The sequence below is a fragment of the Ambystoma mexicanum genome, chromosome 6q (genome assembly GCF_040938575.1).
Source record: "Ambystoma mexicanum isolate Mex_15411 chromosome 6q, UKY_AmexF1_1, whole genome shotgun sequence".
Classification (NCBI taxonomy): domain Eukaryota; kingdom Metazoa; phylum Chordata; class Amphibia; order Caudata; family Ambystomatidae; genus Ambystoma; species Ambystoma mexicanum.
In genome coordinates, this window is record NC_090937.1 from 240056083 (window position 1) to 240079779 (window position 23697).

Sequence of the window (23697 nt, forward strand, 5' to 3'; positions counted from 1 at the left end):
TCCCATCGTATATTGCATTATTGACTGCAAGTCTGGTGTATCAGGGTATGCCCGTCACAGTGCATCCCACACTTGAGCTCTGATATTGTTGCTCTGATATTGTTGAATGGAGCCCCATCATGTGCATCATCATCTATTTTCACTCCCGGATATCCAGCCCTTACCCAAACATCTCCTGCCTGGTCTCCCACTATTGCTGCAAGCAATGTTTTTATGCCCCCTACTGCTGAAGGAATATCAGCTGTTTGTTTTTTAAAATCATATATTCGTTTCCCAGCCCCCCCCAGGAGGGGCGGGAGCACACTGATCAAATTGTTTTTGTCCATCTGTGCCCAGGGGACACACTGCACCTTCCCAGGGCCTTAATGCAATAATGGCAACTGCGTGCCTGTGCCTCATTTTGCCTTCCGTCCATCACTTCCCTTGGTCCTGGCCACTGCTACCCACCCAAACCTGTTCCTTAACTGTGGACCCCACAAGCTCTCTACCCATTGGGTAACAGCGTGTGCCTCTTCTTCATCCTCTAATTCATCCATGGTGTCCCAATCGTCCTACCCCAGCTTCCTATTTGTACCTCCATCCGATCTCACTGTCCCATAACCTGCGCTCTCTGCCCCTCATTCATCACTCTTCCCCTTCTCAATATGAACATCCTTATCGTGGTGCTCTGCAATCAGAGAAAGATGTCCCCGGCCCTCCACTCATCCGGCCACACCCCAATTTGCTGCCGCCTTCTCTGAGAGCCCTCAACTGTGCCAATTGTGTTTGTGCTGCTTCTAAAGCCTCCTCTAACTCTATGTGGTTTGCTATCCTGTGGTGCTGTGGTGGTAGGGGTCATATAGTATAGGGGTGGTGCTGTGGCGGGTGAAGGTACATATGTTGGATTTGTGTATCCTGTAGCAGGGATGGTTGGGTAAAGCTCTACTTGAGTCCGGGATTCCTTTGTTCTTTGAAGCACTACTTTATTGGCTACACTCAGAGCTAACTACTGCTGCATTAGGTTTGGCCCTCATCATTGTCCTCTATATGCTCCACAATCTTCCATAATTCTAAGATCTCTCTCCTTCTTTGGAGCTTCTTACCCTTGTATTTAGCAGCTAAAAATGTGTGCATGTGTTCCAATGTCCCCCTGTCATCTGTACCCAACTCTTGCCATGGACGAGACATTCCCCCTTGTGACTTCGCACCTACTACTTATGGTATTTCTCAATCTTATCTTTATATAGCGGCGGTGCACTGCACAAGTATTCCAATGGAGTCATTACTCCCATGTTGACAACCTTTATGCTCACAAAAGATTAAACCATATGCAAGATACAATGTGTCATAAATGTTCCTACCAGTCCATAGATCGCCCGTTCCCCTGTCGCCTCAGTGAAAAAACAGAGTGTTTCACTGCCCAGACCCCACGTATCCCTTACTCAGGTGGTCAGGGTACAGCCATCACCTTTGGATCCAGACCCTGAGGGTGGACAAAAGTGTGAGGATCACCTGGTGAGGGGTCCTCAGGGAGTAGGGGAGAGACATCCGATGGTGAGACACGGTATCCCTATTTCCCAATACCACTATCCAATCCTATTTTATGGGATATTCCAACTTCCCAGATCCCCCCTTTCCTACACAAACACTGAACTGAGGAAGTGGGGGGGTAGATACATGCAATACACTGGACATGTCCCTCTAACGAGATCAGGCAGGGTCAGGCACTTGCCTTTAATCACATACACCTAGTACCTATTAACTCTGCCCCCCAAGGAGAAAAGGTTTGAGCCCGATTGAGGGGAACCTATAGTGTGGAATGTGAAGAAACCGTGGGGAAGGAAACCCCACCAAGGAGAAAAGGTGTCAGCATCCTCACCCCAATCAGACTGAGATTCACGTTCCTCACCTGATTGGGCCCGGCTTCACGAGGATTCCTTTCTTCTTCCTTTCTTCTTCTTGCGTGAAGTCTTCTTCTTCTTGAAGAGGTGGGTCTTGTCTTGAAGGGAAAACACTATGTCTGCCGAAGAGTACGGGTGGACAAAGGACCCCTTCTCTGAGACAGCCAATAATGGTAAAAGCCGGAGTGGCAGAAAACCCCCGAGCGGTACTTGGTGATGTATAAATCCAATCTGATTGGTAGGAAAGATTTGCTTGGTCCAGAGAAAGGATTTGTGAGTACAGTGGCTCGATCCGGTGAGAGGGAGACCGGACTTCAGGTAAGTAATCAGAGACCCACCGAAAGGTAGCTTATCCTCGTGTCCTCGAGAGGGAGGAAGCTAGCGCAGCGAGAGCACAGGAATGATGAGGGTTATACAAGTGTCCTGTAAGCAGAGTGAGAGCCAGGACAGACAGAGCACAACCAGGAACCAGGAGAATGGCCCAGATGACCAGGAGAGCCCGGGGAAGGAATCAGGGGAGAACCTAGACCAGGGAAAACTCCCCAGTGCCTGCAGAGAGAGACTGGCAGGAGAACCCCGGCGGGAGCGGGCACTGAGCAGGAGGAGAGAAGCCGGGTGGCTCTGGAAGGAGTGAGGCGGAAATAATCCTGAATGCAAAAAGGGAAAAGCTTACCAGGAGCGGAGAACACCTAGCACTAGCGCAAAACCCGTAAGGAATTGAATGGGTTGCAACGCGTGGGCTCGGAAGCCCAAGCTTCCATTATTGGATGCGCAAGTGGCCATATTTAAAACCCCTAGACTGCCAGTGCACGTTAAGTGGAGGCGTAACGGGTGGATCCATGGCGGGTCCTCCATCTATCCCAAATCCCCCACAGGTGGTCACGCGTGACAAATGGTTTGAGCCCGATTGAGGGGAACCTATAGTGGACTGAGACAAAATACAATACTTAGAAACTTTTTGTTGAAACTGTGTAGAAGCTCGAAGGGTGACCTGGACTTGAGTGATGGGAACCTGAGAGGTTAAACCTGTGAACTTGTGACTCAGACTTGAATGACCAAGAAGGCTCTGGAGGACAGAGCCAGCCGCCTAACTGTGTTCGCAAGCCAAAGTGTGTTCATCCATCAAGTGTTCCATATGTGGGGTGGGGAGAATTAATACTGATTTATATTGCCATTCAGACATTTCGTTTCACCACAGATTTTCCTTTTTTAGATACATATCCCTATGTCACATTAGTTTGTATTAGAGTGAGGACATGCATTATGTTTCTGTTAGTATAGGCCTTTATTGTTTGACTAAAATTGACTAGGACTGTTTCTTTTCTAGATGATGGTTGGGATTACTCCTATCTTAGTTATAGGGCCAGACAGGACTATTTGCAACCCCCTTGAATCTAACAATAACGATTTTAAAACATGCAACTCTTGGGTTAGTGTCTACTTGTCATACCATGCCACCCTTACACCCCCTACTCACACTCCCCCAAACAATCACACGCTCTCTCACTCCTCACACCCCACACCCACACTACTTCTTCTACAGGCCCTTCCTTGGCCCATGTTACAACATAATAAAATAGAAAAACACTAAAACAAAAATACAAAACAACAAACGAAAATTATAACCACTACTTCCATCTAATTCACCCCGCCCTGGATATATTGGTCACAGGAATCTAAGCTCTCTAATTATACATAGCCCCACTTTTGTATTCTCCTTTTCACATTTCAAAAAATGGTGCCATCTTCTTCCCTATCTAGGAATGGGTCCCACTCCTCTATTTCTCTTTATCATATATGTATCATAACAAAACAGACAAAAAAGAGGATGCAAATACCACAGACATTTATAGACGCGAGTATCTTACTCATATATGTATGAAGGTGCATCTGGGTTGGGGCACTCAGTTCGTCAAAGAACAGCTCTTATATGTGGAAACAAGGTCAGACTTGCACACTCGTTCTTGTTTGTGTAGCATAGCTCTGTGAACCCCATCTTCCCATACAATGCCATGTTTCACCACCCAATTCCCTACCTTGCAGTTTCTCAATTGAACATATTTGCTACAAGACAAAATTGCAGCTACTTTCAGATAGATTCTTGATCTTCCCTCTACCTAAACAAAAATAACTGCTCTGCAGTGCCTGGCACAACACCCTAAAGAATGATGAGCCAAAGCAGTAGCATGCATAGTCCAGTCGCTGGCTAACGGCAAGAAAGTGTCATGTTATCTCTATGATGAAGGCATTGTAAGGGTCCAATGGAAACGCCTTCAAGATTGTGCCACTTCTGCAGCAGTCCCAGGAAGGGCATGTGTTCCTCTAGTAAGCAGTGAGAGATCAAAATGGTTGCCTGTGAAAAGAAAATGAAGCAATGGAAAGAGGGAAAATAAGCTCGGTAAATAAACTTGCAAGCTTCACTCCAATTAAGCTCGTGGAGCACCCAATTGTGAATGTCACGGTTATCCAATCTGTGGCCTTGCAGATGTTCTGCACATAAACTCCCATGCCCCCTACCCAATGTAGTCAGTGGTGAAAAATTATGGGAGTTGTGGTCTAAAACATTCAGAGAGCCACATACTGAGCAATCCTGGTAACTCCATGCATTCATTTAAAAGGAGATTTTATGGGAGGCTATCTAGCTTTTTCAGGCTAACAGAAAAAGAATCCTTTCACATACAATTGAATATAATAGATTAGCATCCTGGGCGGGAGGGCCAGCCAATCAGGTTGCTCGGATGGCCTAATGGCTGCTTCCCCCACTCCACCATCTTACCACACTCTTTTCCCTTCCACTCGAATCTCTTGTCCCTTCCCACCGCCACAAATACATTGCTCTTAGCACTCCGGGTTTTCACATTTAATACTCTGGGTGCTAATAACAATAACACCGGATCAGGCCCACCCGATCAGCTGATAACGGTGCTGGGGCTCACAGTTAAGGCCCTCGCTGAGCTCATGCCTATAGATTTGTCCCAGGGCCGTCCCCACCCGATCCGGGCCGCCAGATCGGGTGTTATTGCGATAATAGAAAACACTTGCCATGGCAACGATCCTACCGGAGTGCTGCATGAATTGTGAATTTGGGAGTGTAGTGTGTGAAGTGACTCACATGGAGAGCATGCCCTGTGTCAAAATCTAGAACATTTGCAGGTCCAACAACATTCTTTAATATTTAGTGAGTATGTCCTGAACCTGCCACCCTTGGATAAAAGTGAAGATTGTACATTTTCTCTAAATGCTTAACTCAAAACTGAAGGAAACTGAATATGTCATCATCATAAAACACTTTTTAGAAAAGGACAGCAGTGTAAGCTTCCGCATTGAGCAGTCAGACCGGTGCACATCCCATTAGCGAATAAACCAATCTCTCAAATATGATCACATAGCTATCAATTTAATGCGCAGTCAAAAGAGATTAAATAAATTGTAGGGACTGAAATTCTTTTACACTCCTGCCCCAAAGCACCTTTCCAGGACCCTGACCATTGTCATAGTTTTCATTCAGTTGGGGATTGCTAACTTGTCTTTTGCTGTGTGCAGCTACTGCAATTACATTTTGCTATCCTGTACTATTCCATTGTCAGTGGGCCCTTTTTTCTGACCTATATCATAAAATCTAGACTTGAATGTCCTTACGGCAGAATGGTGGGTGTAGCCTCAGGTGTTGTACATGCTCAGTGTTTTTACCCTAAGGTCTTTCATCGTGCAGAGAATAGGCATGGCAGTGTAACGAGGCGCAGACCTATTCATGCTGAGGGCCTTTTCAGACAGGGCACGTGCAATCATAGAAACAATGAATACTTTGTTGAAGCAGAAAAGGACGAAAATACGTGTTCAGTAATAATCGTACAAAATGCTCTTATCCTGATTTAATATTTTTTTAAATTTTATCTTATTTAATATTTATATTGCGCCGGTAGCTCGCAAGCCTCGGGCGCAGATACAAGGACACGAGACAGACAAACAGTGACTAACAGAGGAGAGGAACGGGACAGCCATATAATTTACACGGATGTTAGGTGAGGCCTAAAGAGGATATTTATTTGAAGATATGGGTTTTCACCAGTTTGTGAAAGCGGATGTAATTAGCTTCCAGTCTTATATGGTTCGGAAGTTTGTTCCAAAGATCGGCTGCGAGGGTGGGAAAGGATCTGCCTAGACCACATTTGAGTTTGTGTGGAGCCACTAAGATTTTACCAAGTTAGGACGATCTCAGTGTTCTACCTGGTACATATGATTGAATCCTGGTTTTTAGATAGGCCGGGGCTTTTCCGAAGATACAGCTGTGCATAATTGTAAGGGTCTTGAAGTGAACTCTATCTTCAATTTTCAGCCAATGTAGCTCCCTTCTGGAGTCACTGATGTGCTGTGATCTAGCTTTGTGCTTGATGATTCTTTCCACATTGTTCTGGACAACTTGGTAGCTGTGCAAACACTGTTTAGATGCACCCAGGACTAGGGCGTTACCATAGTCAAGGCGAGACATGATGATAGCTCTTGCTATGGTAGCACAGTTTTCCTCTGATATGTAGGGCCTAATAGATTTTATTAGTCTGAGATGGTAGGCACAGTTTTCTTTTATATGCTGTACTTGGGCATCAGCCCCCAGGGATGCTTCTAGCATCATACCGAGGATCTTAACCTTGCTCAGGACCGGTATGGGTGTGTCTTTAATCTGGAAGGACTTGTAGGAGGGGGATAATTTCGCTCTGGCAGAAGATGAGCCGAATACCATGAGTTCCGTTTTCTTTCCGTTGAGACACATCCAATTGGATTCCATCCATTCCTCCACATTGTTATATATCCTAGTAATTTTGTCATTATCCCTTGAACTTCCCAGAACTCAACCCCACCATTGGTTTATAGATACAGGTCACTGGCTATTTCGCTGAACCCACCCCAACCTCTGGTTGAATGACAATGGTCAAAGGCTATTACTTTTTCTGTCCAGAATCATGGCATTGATTGATCAAAGATTGGGGTAGGAAGCAAAACGATGCATCAGAAAATAAGGCTGTTTCCTGCTAAGGCAGTGGTCTTCAAACTCTGGGGCTGGCCTCCCTAGTGGGGCCCGAAGGACAGTCGGGAGGATGCGATGCTGTTCAAAAAGGGAGTATGTTGACTCCTTTCAATAGAAAATATAGGCAGCTATGGAGTTCTGGGGTGGGCCTAGCAACACTCGTTTTACTCAAGAGGGGCTCAGCAACAATATTTTTAATCAAGGTGGGCTCGGCATCAAAACGTTTGAATACCACTGTGCAAGGACTGTAGTGATGTTTTGATTTAGATGAAGATTTAGCTATAAAACATACCATACATGTCCTCTGGTCATTTGCAAGTAGTGGGAACAAATATGCACTGTTCTGTGCAATCTAAAACTGCTGTACTACAACTTTGTTGGTGAGGCATAGGAAAAGCCTCCACCAAAATGCTGGAGGTAATTCTGCTGCCTTACTGTAAAAAATTGCCAAATAAGCAGAATTGCCGCTAGCGGAAATTCCACGGATATCTTCATGGAGTCTTGTGGACTCCATAAATGTGAACTCAGACCACCATACCACCACATGTAATCGAGTTATAATTCCGCCAGACAAAGTGGCGTTAACAGTAGTTCTGTTCGGTGGTATTCCGGCATATTTACTCCTGGAATACTGACAAACTTGTAATGAGGCCCAACAGCTTGATCTGGTGCTAGAGGGTTGGAAGTGCTCAATAGGATTGGGAGCCAATGCATATGCTTTCTTGAACTGGATAGTTTGTGAAGCCTTTATGAAGGTAAGCAGTTGCATAGGGTGCTTACTCTGAGCTCCAGTTCCCCAGAAATTCCAAGTTTAGTTAATCCATATTTGTAAGGAATGGAAACCACATAATATAAGGCATAGACCTGGGCAAAAGCATTTATATGGGAATTCTGCATGATAACAGTGAGGTGGCTGCTAATCCATAATGTTGTTTAACCAGAAAAGGGATTTTAAACATTTGAAGTTTTCACCATGCTGAAAAAAGATCAGATCTCAAAGCTAAGACTAGGCGAACTTCCGCCTGGCTGATCTTGCAGGTGAAACTAAATAACAAACCCCAAATCAGATGGAATCATCACATCTTTGCCGGCAGTCAAAAACATTGCTGAAACTCACATGCAATTTTAGTCTGACAGGTTCACCATCAGCTGGCCAACTAGAACTGTCAGATCTTTTGGGTTGAGTCAGTAGGTGAATCAGAACCTTTTTGTCTCTGGGGAGGTTAGTTGGCTCTATAAAAGTCTGAATTTACTTTCTATTTCCTTTTGTAGCTCCTGATGGGGCGACCAGCCTCTCTCTTGGCTCCACCAAAAGCAGTCCACCATGCCGCAGAACACCTCATTAATGGTGGCCGAATATTTGACCGACTCAGTCCATCCTATGCCAATTACATTGGCTTCCTCCCAAGGTCAGGAAACTGTTCCAGACTGCATGCCCCATCTACAAAGCAGTCACATATAGTACGCCAGTGAACCTGGTGGCTAAGATCCACAAATCTGGTGGCACACACTCCTGGTAGAACACACTTCTCATGCATAAAATCAACCAGCTGGCTCGAATCACCTCTCATATTCAAAGAGAGGACCTGCAAAATCTGTCTCTTTTCAGAGACCCAGCATTTGGAACTCGATCCAGGAATGGACTAGTAATGCCTCCAGAAGTCTCCACTTTTGCAAATCTCTCAAAATGTGGCTTTTTGAACAACACCTGACCAAGGATTAATCCCAATAGAATCACAGATGGACCACACACCACATTCACAGTAATGCATTACTGGTAAAATATGCCAACCCAAACGCTGACTACCCACACTCTGTATAGTGCACCATTGCTCTCGAGTTAGTTCCAAGCTTTAAACAATATATATAATTTTACTTGGCTGTAAGTGTGGGATTGTACAGCAAACACTCACAATTTATAGGATTTGTATTGGACCTTGATGGTCTTTTCCTGTGAGCGTTGAGATTTTGGTGCTTGTTGATCCTTATTTGGCACCTTTTGTCTGTATATGTGTTTGTGTTCACCTTTTCAACTTTACTTTCCCCTAATAACATTTCTTTCATTTTTTGTATTGTGTTTATTGTTTATTTAAAACGTTAACACATAATTACATAATAAAATGCAAAATTTGACAACATATCATAGAAATTGTGTCACAAGTTAATATCATATAATGCAATTTGTCTGTTTCATATAAAATCATGCATCACTCTTCAATATCAATCTTAAAATGATAATAAATAAATGTATGTTAAAAACATTTTCTCCCAGCAGATAATGGATCATTACTAACACACAAACTAATGCAATAGTTAGTGCTGACGAATTAGCACTTATCAGTCAAGACCAAAACTTGTTACTAGACAAAGTCTCTGGATTGTTGGTAAATTTGCAAAGACTGCAATGCACATTTCAATAGCAAGACAGGAATTTAACAGATGCTTTAAGGATTCGAAAGACCCAATTTACCACATAATCGCCAAGACCTATATTTTAACGCAATTCCCCTAATTGGTCCCCCCTATCTTGTGTCCCCAGTAAATTAAAGTGAAAACACATAAAAATATGACAATATCTAGGGTCTGGAAATTACATCAAAAATTGCAGTGACAAATTAAATGGACAATGTATCTTAGTGAATTCAGCACAGAACTTGTAATGTGAGATCCGATTATGATCCCGACAACATTCTGTTAATTTAAGTTTTCTATATACTCTTGCTGGAATCTCTACAAGATAGTGTTTGTTAGCATCAATATCAGCAAGAAAAAGATAGCATGCACAAAAACTCAAAATAGGTTGTCCTTCTCGTTTTCCCTTACTGTTTTTAGCATCTCAAAACTCTGAAAACCTTATAAGCTTCCCCTTTGCCCCCCTCCCAAAAATAATCCCTTTTCCATTTTGAGTTTTTAAATCAATTTGTTGGTGAGTTTGTTCTATTAGGCTTTGTTTGAAGTCTTCAATTTGTTTATCATTCCTTCCTTGGACTGAAAAAATAAAACAAACTATTCCCTTTGCAATCCGACTTGCTTGTGAAACCTAACAAACCTTTTCATTTTTGTTTGGACCAGGGAATCCTTACTGTGTTTAGTGTTTGTTTGTGAGTCTTGTGTGAATCAATGTGTTTGTCCCAGTCGCATGTCTTTATTATTTTGTTTTGCTTATTGCCTCACATCGAGAAATTAAATTCATGAAATGGTACTGGTTTTTAAACTCAGACGAAGTGGTGGAGTTGAAAGAGGAGGGCAACTTCTCATAGGATAAATATTTTGCAAGTTGATGGAGGAAGAGTCCGGGACTGTTTAAGTGGTTGGTCCTAATGCAGTAACCCACTGCAAGTTTTTCCTGAAGTGGGATTTTGATTTGATTTATTACTACACTTTCGGCACATGTGAGCCTTTGTGACATAATAGATGTATCCACAAAATAAGAACATTAGATTAAAACAATACAGTCATAAAATTACAAAACATGACATAAATTATCAAAATCAACAACCAGCAATAAAATCAATAACCAGAATAGAAACAGGCCTTTTAAAAATATTACGCATCCAGACAAACAAAACACAATACATTGTAATAAAACAGGGAGGTGAATATGATGTAAACCTTCCCTCACAATCTCTGGGAATGAAACGGGTGACCAGAAGGATCTCATTTTAAGAAAAGTATTCTGATTTTAGAAAGAGCAGTCATCTTGGTAATGCTCTGAGCAAAATCACCCAGGAGATACTACATTGCAGCATTGGCGTTGTCTAAAAGACCTTCCCTCCGGAGTGTGGGAATACTTCAAATAGACCTTAGATGTTCGTATCCTGGGCAGATGAAGAAAAAATGATAAGTTAATTACCTTTTTCACTTGCTTTACAGGCTGAATTTGTTGCACCTTTCCACCATTTCATGTTCCTTGCCAGTGCCAGATTCTATGCTCTGGTTACGCCGAAACGTTGTTATTGCTGGGGGTTAGACAGATCCTTTAAGTATGGTTGTTCCTTTTTACTGCCCTCAAAAATGTCAGCCTAGCATCAATGGGCTAGACATGCGAGGTATTCTTCATGTCTCACTTTGGACTGCTCCCATTGGCTAGTTTTAGGCTTGACTACTAGAGATCTGTAAAAGACCATGGATTGAAGATTAGAATATGGTATGCCCATGCCCCCCATGCCCAGAGAATTAAGATTATCTATTAACTGTTTCCTGAAGGGCGTAAACAATGATTGAGACAATGCTCCTGCAAAGCCATGCCCACCGAAAAACAGTATTTTGTAATGTTGCTCTTTTAATCGCATATCTGGCTGGACAGACAGTTCATCACTCTCGACTGTTGAGAAGAGGAACAAACATTAGCATGTAGGACAGTCATAGGAAACCCTTGTGGAAGGAGAAGGAGCTGTTTCCAGAACATTTGTTCACTTATTCCAACTCTGGAAGTGTTCTTATAAATCCCACATACCTCAGCTCCGAAGGCTATTGAACTGGCAACTTTTACCTGAAAACATATTGCTACTTTAGGCAATATTTATCATCATGCTTCCTTGCAAGCTTCATCATTGCTCTTGCTGCTTCAGCTGCTTTCTTACAGAGCAAAATCAATATGAAGTTTCCACAATGACTGCTGATAAACCTCTTTTCTGTTCCAATGCCAATTCTGACTTTATATCCTTTGGGTTATCATTAAGTTGCACAAAGGGACCAGGGTCCATCTTGCATTTCAATGTGCACCATGATGGATGTGCATCCCTTCTGTACTTTTGTGCCCGACTCAAATTTCTCTGAAACCACATTCTGAGGATAGAACCTGAAAGCGTTTTCCTCTACTTGAGCCCTCCATTTTTGTTTTGGATCCAGATAGACCTTAGAAGTTTGATCTGGTTTCCTGTGCTCTAATTCTGACTCACATGCCAATAAAACAGGGATATTTTGTTCTTGTCCATTCTACAAATAAACCTCAACTCTATTAGTGGATCTTGCCACTGTGACACTCCTATGAACTTCCTTCTTGGTATCACACTTTCTAGAGCTTCACAGGCCTGTGGGCGTGTTTCCCCATTTACTTCAACAATTAATGGCGAGAGACTCCTTAGCAGATCATTTCCCATCAATATTGGCTTCTCCTGTATGGGTGTGACCAACACTGGATGTGCGACCAACATTGGATCTCTTATCTTGATATCAACCTCAACAACTCCCTCTATTGGTTCAAGAATTGCCTACGTCATAATTGTCATCTGTGCTCCTGTATCAACTAATGCAAAAGACTGACATTGTCCCTGTAAATTGATGGATGCATAGTAACGGTCTTCAACAATTTTTTGTGTTCACAGGAAATAAGAGTTATTTCTAAATTCTGAACAAACCTTCTTCCAGAGTTATTTCTAAATTCTGAACAAACCTTCTTCCATCCTGCCAGTCTTCTTGTGAGACATAGTGGCCTTTGAAAGATGCTTTTCTCATCTTCTTGTATAGGTCTTGTTTTTTCACCTCCTTATCTCCTTATCTCTTCTCCTGGCAAAAGCAATTTGGGTACTTACACTGACGGGTAACCTTTCATTCCAGAGCTTTCAGTGTCCTCACCAAAAGACTCATCTCAGGTTTCAGGGTAGGCCACATCAGCTTGGTCTCAATTTCTTCCAATTTCTCTGAACATTTCCTTCAACCTGGAGAGAGGGTATACTGGAAGAGCAGGGAGAATCAGATTTAGGTCCTGTACCTGTTAATTGTCTGTTATCGAACCATTCAGGAGTGAAGCAATCCTCTGAATCCAGCTCACTGGTTACATTATTTTCAATATTACTGGGATTGTTGGTATCAGCCCGATTGTTAGTTACATCAGAATATGAAGAAGCCATCCTTCCCTTATCACCAGGGATCTTGTGGCTTTGCTTCTAATTTCTCTCTTCTGATATCTCTACACCCGTCTTCCCTCGCCCTGTTCTTCTTCAGTATTCAGCACTAGTGTGCTTACGTTTTCACCTTCTGACCTGCAGTTTGGTATAGAGGTATCTGATATGAAGGTGATAGTTTTGAGTTTTTTAATGAAGGTATACCACTAGTTACCAATGTATCTTCAGTTGTTCATGCACCATGGAAATGTAACGATTCAATGTACAAGTTCAAATCAATACACAAAAATGTGTGACAGAGTCTTTGCAAGAAGTCACTATGGGATTAATTTGGTTCACAGACCATAGAGTAGGCAACATGTTTTGCTTCTTGAACTGAATGGTATGGATTGAAATTCTCCCGCAATGAATTATTAAACGCATTCCAAGGTTTGGTTTTTAATCTTGAAAGACTACAGAAAATGCAGCATGATTTTCGTCTACTGTGAAATTAAGGTGTTTGATGTAGTTTATATCTTGATGAATATCTAGAGTCCTTTATGCTTGCGCTATAGACTCAATATGCTGTTAAATGCTTGCATCTTTGCCAGATTACACTTGTTATAACCGACACCCTTGAGAATCCACCTTCTTATATGAGCATTGTGATTGTAAAATAGAAATGTTCTTCACCATATCCTGCAAAGCGTGTATGTTCAGCTGTGGGTTTGCGTTCTATGAATGGACGGATTACACCAGATGTACTGAGGCTGCGATCCACAGAAACACACAGAGGTAATCTACAATCGATAATTCTTTTATGCATGTTTCTCACTGGCATTTGATTGATACCTTTGAGGTAATACAGGAAATCTGCAGTGCCCATTTCCGGCTGAAACTGATTATTCAGTGGGAGCATGCCCTGTTGAGCATTCCAGTTTATCGTCAGTTGGATAAGTGTGAGGTTAATCCTCACTGTAGGAGAATAATGAAATGGGCTAAACAGGACCTTCTGACCACAGAGCAGGAATTTGTGTTACCCAATTTACATCTATATCTTTTTATTTTTGATAACTTGGACTTCCCAATACAGGTGAATCAAACGTTTGAGGAATTGATTAAGTCCTTAACAAATATGTTGCAGCTTGATTTTAAAAGCAAGAAGAGGGAGGTGAATAGATGGTTTAATACAGATTGCAAACAAACCAAGACGCTATTGTTGAAGGGCTTAAAGGACCCGGATAGTAATAGGGGATAGATTATTAGGGCCAATGGAGGGTATAAAATGGAAGTAAAGCATAGGAAAGAATCTTTGGAGGATCAAGCGTTGGAGGAGCTGAGATCTGCAGTTTCCACAAAGGACTCCAAAAGGTTTTGAGAGTTTGTTGCAGGAGGGCCTGCCTTTAAAAGACAGCACACACTGAAGAAAGCTGATGTGTTGACAAAGGCCTGGATGGACCATTGCTCGGCTCTGTTTGGGGTTCTGGTGGATGGGCCTACCATGGGGTACAGGGAACAGTGATTCAGTTCTCATTAGGGGAGGTAGAAAACGTGCTTATTCAACAAGCACACAATAGAGCACCAGGCCCAGATGCGATCCCTGCAGATCTTTAAAAGGAGGCAGTGGATTCATGGGCCCCATCGTTCAATATATGTTTAAATACATTTTTGCAAACAGGGGAATTCCCGCAGTCATGGAAAAGTGCTTTAATATATCACATTTTTAAAAAGGAGATTATGGGAGTCCAACAGCGTACTGAACCATATCTCTCCTGGACACATCTTTTAAAATGTTTGGTCACATATTGTTGGGTCATATTGAGAACTGGATCTCGACTGATTCAGTATTGGCGGACCTGCAATATGATTTTAGACCAGAAGTGGGGATATGTGACAAGGCCTTACATTATATTTGGTGGGGGCACATTCAGTTTACGTGACGGGCAAACCAATCTACTTGGCCTTCATGGATCTGAGCACTGCCTTTGATAAGGTTAATAGAGACAAACTTTGGTCGCTGTTTGGATCCATGGGGTGTCCAAGTGGGTTATTGAGGGTTCTGCGGTTGGTGCATGCGGGATGCGGGCACCAGGGCCTGTGTTCGCCATGGTGAGCTGGGACAATGCACTAGCTATTTTGATGTGGTTACACAAGTATGTCAGGGTTGTATCTTGGCCCCGGTTTTATTTACACAGATAAATGGTCTTCAAAACGCACTTGTAGATTCGAAAGCAGATTTTCCAAGGGTGGGTAACAAAATGTTCCCCCTTCATCCTATGCCGATGATACTGCCATCATAGCTCGAACACCAAATGCCCCCCAGAAACGAATTCATGTGTATACTGATTTGACATTTTATCTTGAGAAATTGAATGAGAAGTTGATGAATAATGAATAATTAGTAAGGCATAAAACCTGCTGATCATAATTTTAAGTTTAGTTAACAAGTAACAACACGTATAAGTTGATAATATGACGTGTCCGTATTTGTGGGCTAAATGTTTTTCTTTTTTGTTTTAAAAGGTTTGTAATAAACTGTAATAAAAAAAAACAAATTAAAATATACTGATTTTATGACAAAGCTAGATTTGACAATTAACACAACAAAATCAGCTCTTATGGCATGTATGGTGAGGAGGAGAATACATGGGATGCGTGTGATGTACAGTAATGGTTCCTTAATTCCAAGGATAAAAGAGTTTGATTATTTAGGCATACGTTCTGCAGAAAATGGGAAGGGTATTTCTCACAAATGAGACAGAGAACCAAAATGTCACAGGCAATGGCAGGGGTATTCCGTTATGTGCCAATGTATCAGGGGAAACCACTTGGAATAATTTTGAAGGTTTACAATGGACAGACAATGGCAGTGACTAATTATGGGGCCTCACTGTGGGGGCATGAAAATGTAGCTACATTGCAGACCATAGAAAACATGTTCTTCAAAAAGCTATTCGGTCAACCCAACTCGCCACCAAACTATAAAGTTCACGCAGAGCTGGAATCCAAGCACTTGGAAGATGATTGACAGAGGCCCCCAGTAGATCATTAGTTGAGAATATGGACAATTCCCAGAGCATTTGTAACACAAACCTTAGTCAAAGCCCTGTTACTTAGCGCTGCCTGGTGTAAGATACCGTGGCTGAAGCACGTTGCAGCCTCTATAACTAAGGTAAATTCCCCCAGTCTTTTTGGACCAGTAAAACTGTTGACTTGACAGGAGCGAAATGCTCATAAAAGGAATTTTCGCTTTATTCTTTAAGAAGGGCAAGAATTGCTGGGGCTACATTTGGCCTCAAACAGGAAACACACTATGGTCACGAAAGTGGATTCTATGCAACATTATTTAATTCATAGCGAGAACCCAGCTGATCACTGGATTATGACCCGAGCACGATTTGATCTCCTATTATTGCGAGCAAATACAATGAATTGGCACTGCTGTGATGAAGCCTCAGAGTGCCCACGCTGTGGCTCGCAAAGTGAGGATCTTCTGCACTTTGTGTAGCTGTGTCCCTATTACAGGGACATTAGAAAACAGACACTTACTATAAGCCGGCCTGCACTAACTTTTCTTGCTTCAAGCAGAGCCACGTGCTGTTGCTTGGGTATTCCTCAATTATTTGATGATGGCCTGCAAAGCAAGAAAACCTTTTTTGGAGATCATGGGCCTCATTACGAGCTTGGAGGTAGCCATGCCCTTAATGAGGGCATGGCTACCTCCAAACTTGGGTCGGGGTCCCGCAAAAGGGGACTTACCGGGCCATTCCGACCTTGGAGGGCCCGGTAATTCCCTTTCGCGGGACCCTTAGCCAGTACGTTCCCATTCCCATTTGAGCCCCCGTAGGGCTCAATGGGAATGGGGAAGATGGAAGCAGTGGTACCGTTCATAACGCTGGTCTGACCATGCGTCCAGAGCGGCCCCCGCGAGCAGACTCGTACTGTGGCGGCCCAGTATGAACGGTGCCAGTGCCTTACCGGCACCGCTCATCCCGTGGCCGCCACGGTTGTAATGAGGCCCCCTAACTTGAATTCATTATATGTGCTGATTATTTTTAGTATAAACGTGCTTATTTAAGCTATCTGATTGTGCACTGCAGGTTCACAAAATCTTTGGGTATGAACTGACTTTATTGTGTTTTTATCATGTGCTAATGGTGTTTTTACAGTGTTTATATTTGATTAATTATATCCGAATACACTTTTAATGGTGTCAATAAAACAACAAGCAAAATGATGTATTGTAATATTGTTGTTAAACACCATAATATGTGTCCATATTATATCTACTTTTAAACCAAGGTTATAAGAATACTCAGAAAGTTTAGTAAGGGATCTCCTCAAACCAATGGATTTACAACCCATTAGCTCTGCATCATCTGCATATCCAATCCATAGACAATGTGTGTTATCCACCTTTGGTAGTTAGGGGCCTGGAAGCTCCAAAACATCAGTTAAATCAGCCAGGTATAAATGAAATATGGCTGGCGCTAAAGCAGCTTCCTTTTTCAGGTCGATGTAAGTGTCATTTGTCTTTGTTAAAGCACTCTGGGATTTGATTCTGACTTGGACAGTGGTACCCTCCCGTCCTGGGAGGATAGCTCAGCGGCAGCGTGCGCGTCTTGGAAGCAAGATGACATGAAGCAACACAGGTTCGATCCCCGGGTCCGCGCTTAGAAACCTCTGGGTGTTTAAGCGCATTATAAATACGTAACTAAGACAAAAAAACTATTCCTGTAACAGCGCCTCGATGCCTGCGGGCTGTGTGAGCGCTTTATAAATGTAATTAATTAATTAAAAATTAGCGCTATTATCATGCCTTGTTCCAGTCCCATTGTAGCCAGATAACCAGTATGTGCCTCAGTGTCAGGGGTGGTCTGGTCTCATGGTACATCTGGTCCATGGGTGTCATCCAGGAGTCAGGATCAGAATGGCTAACTAGGGTGTCAAGTTTTGCCTAGAGCATTGCTTTATGCAGCATCTTTATTGACATGGTCTCCAGTAGCTGCGGACACATGTGTGGTTGTGCTAATGTTGATGGAATTTGTTGACATTCTAATATGTCTGCTTTCTTTATCCTTTAGAGACCTTTAAAGGATTGCTGTATTGTGCTCTCCCGTTCGAAGGTTCTGATGCATGCATTGCTTTGGAGTAGGTTGGCTTCAAAGAAGGGTTCCCAATACCTTTGGACAAAGAAAGACACGTAGCTCTCCAACCAAGAAATAACAGCCGTTGTAACACCAATTAGTTCTGCTCAGTAAGATAGACCAGTTGAGGAGTGGACCGCTGCTGTTCATCATATGACCACACAGGGCAAGAGTTTGAAAAGTGAAAATGCTCACTTGAAAGGTGTGGTTGCCCAATTGAATTGAACGAACCATTGAAATTGCCCTGTAAATTGCAAGTTAACCGGGTAATCTAGCGTTTCAAAGACTTCATTGGTTTCTCTTAGTTCTGATCAAATTCATGCCACATCAGTTTGTTTCCGGTCAGGTTAAGGTTAGCTCTGTGATTGACAATCTAATAAATCCAGTTGGGACCTAGGTATAGTGTTTCTAAATGGAAGTATTAGGTAACTTTGGCCAGCTGTGCAGCATCCTAATTTGGACCTATGTACAGTGGAGGATTTTCACGCAATAATCCAAATAGTTTTGAGGCAGCAAAGGCAGAAACAGGTTTTATTTCTATGCAGCTGTGCAGAAATGAGTCAGGAAACAGGCATAGTATCCCCCTCCCAAAGGTGTGGCCCTCAAGCCCAGAAACTTCAGGGTCTTTATAGGGTTTTACAGAATGAGCATCATAGAGAAAAGACACTTAATTGAGAAACCGGAGGTGTTTCTCCCAGGCTATTCCTGGGGATCCTTTGATCAGGTGGTCAGGGGAGAGCCATTGCTCTTGGATCCCAACCCTGGGGGAGGACGAGCGGGGGAGGTTCACCTGGGCAGGGGATCCCAGGGGACTATGGGAGACACACCCTCAGGCAAGACATGGTATTTCACCTGTTTCCATACACCCTTAACTGACATCCCCTCATTTGTCATGGGATATTGTCAGGAGTCCCATCATACCCCAGTGCCTTTCTATACGAAAAAGCAGAAAACAGAAATCACAGGAACCCAATAGAAAATCCATTCACCCACCACAATACATTTAACCTCTTTATCCTCACAAAAACCTATATGGTTTTTTGTATGATCCCTCAAAAAAACTACATCTTCCACAATCCCTACTTCCATTCTAGAAGTCCAACTACTGGGACGAAGAAGAGGCAGATGGGAGTGTTATTGTACAAAAGGATCGAATACCAAAAGTTCGACTCCCAAAAGTCTGACCCCGAATTTTCTGCACATATATATGTGGGGGGGTAAAGTGTATAAAAAATGCATAGGGGCAAGGTTGGGGGGGCTGTATATATGCAGAAAATAAAAAAAATAAAAAAATAACTTTTGGGAGTCAAACCTTCGGTAAAATCAAGCAGATCCGATGGGAGTCATGAGGATTACCCATAGGACTGAATGGGAAATGGATTGATATGGGCAGTCTCCATGTTGTCCCAATAATAAGGTCAGGCAGAGTCAGGCAGGGAGGGAAGACTATTCACACCTGATTCCATCAAACTCTTTCTAAGAGTATCAAAGGTCAGACACCCAGACACACTCTGAGAGAGCAGAGGATGCTGAAGGAACCGTGAAGACCAGAAGGAGAAGTCAGTAGATGGGAGTACCTTGGGAAGCCAGAAGGGGGGACAGACTGCCAAGACACTGAGGCCTTCGAGTACCAAGAGGGCAACAGTGTGACAGGGGAGCCATGCCCCAGGGAACCAAAATTCCAGCGACACTTTTCTGGTAGTGTTTAAATCAGTGCTTGCTCCCTGGGTGTGTTCCAGAAACCCAGGTAGTTGAAGGGCAGGTGCTGGCACCCTGACCTCAAATGAATTCGCATTGAGGACCTGCTAACACCTCATCACTGAGGGTAAAAGATGGAGACCCTGTCACTGAAGGGAAGCTAAGGCAGGATAACCTGTTCTGTCAAGAACTTTGTGTAAATACCGAAAGTACCTGAAACTGTCGAAAAGGGAACAAAACCTTGAATGTGCATTCTGGGACTTGGAGTCCAAAAGAGCAAAGCAGAGAGACAGAGTGGTCCGCTACAGCATGTTTGCCCAATCAAAGGTCTCCGTAAGGTATCCAGCTGAGAAGTGCCAGAAGTGAAAGTTAAAGAGTTGTAAAGAATTGTAAATCGAAGTGGTCCAGCGATGGGTCAAGCAAAATCCCACGCACTGTCGAAAGTCTTCGATTCTGGCGTGAAAAGGGAGCTGAGCCCGCAAGGTGGATCCATGTTCCGAGCCCAGATAAGGGAGGTCAAGTTGTGAATTGTGAACATTGTAGAAAAGGGGTCTGAGCCCGGACAAGTGGGACCCGTGGTCCGAGCCCAAAGGAGGGAGACCACTCGTGAACTTACGAATGTGAGAATCTTGACAAAGGAAAGGAACTTTTTTATTTTGTTTGCTACATCAGAACCTCTGCAGTAAGGGACTTTGAATGGCAAAGAGACTTTGGCACAGAAAGTCCTGATACTGGGATATTGAACCATACGAGTAACAAAAGAAACTATAAGTATCAGCAGTCACTGAGAAAGAAGGTAATGCTGGGTGTTTGACAAGTAAAGTGAACTTATGTTTCAAGGTGGCGGAAGCCTGTATTCTGACAAAGGACGTCTGCATTTGACAAGCAAAGCAAACTTTGTTTCAAGGTGGAGGAAGCCTGTGTTCTGACAAGAGACATTTCTTTTGAGAATCCTTTTTGTTTCTTAAAAACTTTGCCAGCGTGGTGTGAGACTAGCTGAACCATTGAACTGTGTCCTCGTTCAGAGGAATCCAGAGTGTGCACAAGGCTCTAGTGTGCTGCCTTGTCCCGTGCTGAAAGCGTGGAGAAGGGAGGCCAACTGCTCAAGTCCTGATATATTGTTTCTTGAACACTTTTCCTTTTTTGCATACACTACTGTTCCACACCATTTTGTATTTAAAAGTAAGTATTGGGAATAGATTTATTATCATATGCCCTTCTATTTTGACAGACTCGACTAGAACTGTGTTATTATTATTTGATGGTGTAGCTTGCTCCCATCCTTAGATCTATATTTAGATAGCAATTTAGCCAACCCTTTAAAATTTAATGAACAACCTTGTACTGTGTCTCATTTGTGTTGGTCTTCATTGATGAGACCAAGCCTTTCCTTACAGTTATGACACCTTTAGTTGGTTACATTAACAATGAACTTCCTAATGGTAAATCGTCCGGTCTTGGGTGCATGGCATAGCACCATTCAGGACCTGTAAAATGTAGTGTGCCTACACAAACGGTAAATACAACTCCTGTACCAGACTGTGCTCAATAATATAATGGTAGCTGACTCAGCAGCTCTTTGACCTCGTCCTTCCCTGCTCAGGTTCCACTGGTTTTTTACCCAAGCTACATCTGTGATGTATACACTGGTGGCAGAGGAGTGTTGGGGCATAACTGGGTACTCATAAGCCCTGGAGCGAGCCTGACATATTAGACATACCAGCTTATAGGTGTATGCATGCCTGCCCACTAATCAGCATTCCTAAAAATTACTGTGGCAGATCGTGCTGTTGGTCCATGGATTATTTATGTCCAGATAAAAAATAAAATACTCTATTTTCTATTTGTGCTATTTAGCACAATTTACCCTCTTGTATTTTATTTTATAACCCTGCAAGTGATAGCAACAAATCAACATTGTACATTTAACAGTATTTGCTTTCCATTAATCTGTGTGTTTCTTCTTGTGTGGCTGTCTCCTTGTCTTTGTTATCTGAATCTACATAATAGCTCTATGCTATTTACAATGAGGGGCATCATTTAAGTATTATGGGCTGCAATAGATCTCTCTCGCTATTTCTTTCTTTTTCTCTCTTTCTCTCTCTCTTTCTCTGTTGAGCATAACATGAATGTGCATTGAGACAATTCAAACATTCTCTGGTTTTGATCATATTTCCATTCTACTAGATACAGTTCTTTCTCCACATCAGTTAATTTTCGCACTGCCGGCAACATCCGATTTAAGTTATCAGTAAGGGATCGTAGCAGTCCAATCATAGTCCGTTTTATAATTCTATTGAATAGTTTCTTTCTAAAGAGCATGCCAAATGATTGCATGCATTTCAGTCCACGTTGTTAAGCCTAATCTGACATTAACTCACCATCGGCAGTGGGATACATGCAGCTATCATAATAAGACATTTTTAGTACTGTTTGTCGTGAGTTCATTAGCAAGTCTTTCCCAAAACACACTGCCAGTGACAGTCAGAATGTTGCCCGTCTTTATTTTCTCCATACATTTGATTTGTGGGGGTTCTCTTGGCCATGGTGTCAAGAAGTGCCCATGGCAACTCCCAAGCTTGGTTTCATCTCAGGCAAACTCTGAACATAATGGTTGCAATCTACTGGTACCTGCACCTCCCGAACATCTCCTTGAACAATCCAGTCCCATGAATTTCAGGGCCAGATTCTATAGGTCAACCAGTATTTAGGGGCACATATTCTTCCCACAGGCCCATAGTCGTTGAATGACCATCCTGCTTCCTTGATATTGCAGCATCAACCGGTGAACTTGCACATCTACCTCCAGGGCCTCAGTGATTTTGGAATACCAGCTTCTTCCTTCAATGCTTCTGACCAGGACTGGTAGATGGCACCATCAGGTGCTGCCTTTGCTAATAATTCTCATTCCCATTCTTCTGGAATCACTCCCACTGATACTCGGGCAATACACTACATGCAGAGGGTACCTGGCCATAGGTATGTTCTCAGGGACGTAAAATACATTTTAGACAATAATTGCCCCTCCTTGCCAAGCCACTATATTTCACATTTTTCACATAAGACCTCCCCTGTATCTCTTGGGTGGTGGGCTGCTTGCTTTCTCATTTTACACACGTAATGATAGCTTGCTAGACACATATCATTCTACATACTAGTTAGTTAGTTTGTTTATTTGTATAGCGCGGCCAAACCCTGAGGTACCTTTCCATTCCCCCAAATATCCAATTTAGGAAGATTACCAGAACAGATTCAAGTAGGAGGAATATTGGCACTAGTATCACCATTGGCTGCGATGCTTGGCAGCCTTTCTGCCCTTCAGTGCAAGACATGGGTCCAGCTGCGTACATTGCAACACTGGACAGCAGTTCATGCCATCAGGAGGACTTTAAATGGGCACACCTACCTGGGTTGTTCAAAACAATTATTCTTTTGATGTTTCCTTATCAACACCCACTCTCCGAACCGAAATGAGTAGTATGATGTAGTGGGTCACTTGAGTAGTGCGTTGCACACCTATTGCTAATTTCATTGGGCAGTTTTGCAAAGTGGGTACAATAGTCAAGTACTGCATTGTCCAAAAACTGCATCATGCCTTGGCTCAAGGGTACTTGTTGATTTACTGGTAAATGCATGGGGCTTCCAGTGAGTATTTCATGCAAGCTCAATCCTATAACACTGTGTGTGGTGCCTTGTGTACTCAATAGAGCTACTGGTAAGCCATCTGGCCACTTTAAGCCTGTTCTGGGGTATATTTTGGCAATTTTAATCTTTAGGATCCCATTGGGTGCTCCACCAACCCGTTGATAGCTAATGCACAATGGACCTTTTGTTGAATATTCAATATTTACTGGTAGAATCGCCTGCGTGATAAGGCCTACCACAGTTCCCTACTCAAAGGGCATCTGTGGCAGCCTCAATGGACGCTGCGATATCTCGCCATCACCTCCTCTGGTTGCCCATCTAAGATACCCACTGCGCTATCGCTTTCTGGGCCTGTACAGTGTCCATTCCAATATGGCAGCCCTTGTCCCCGTGTGTGCCCTCCTCAAGATGGCGGCCATGAAAACCTCATTGCGTTGCAATGCGGTGCAGTTGGCTGCATATAACAGCAGTGGCAAATG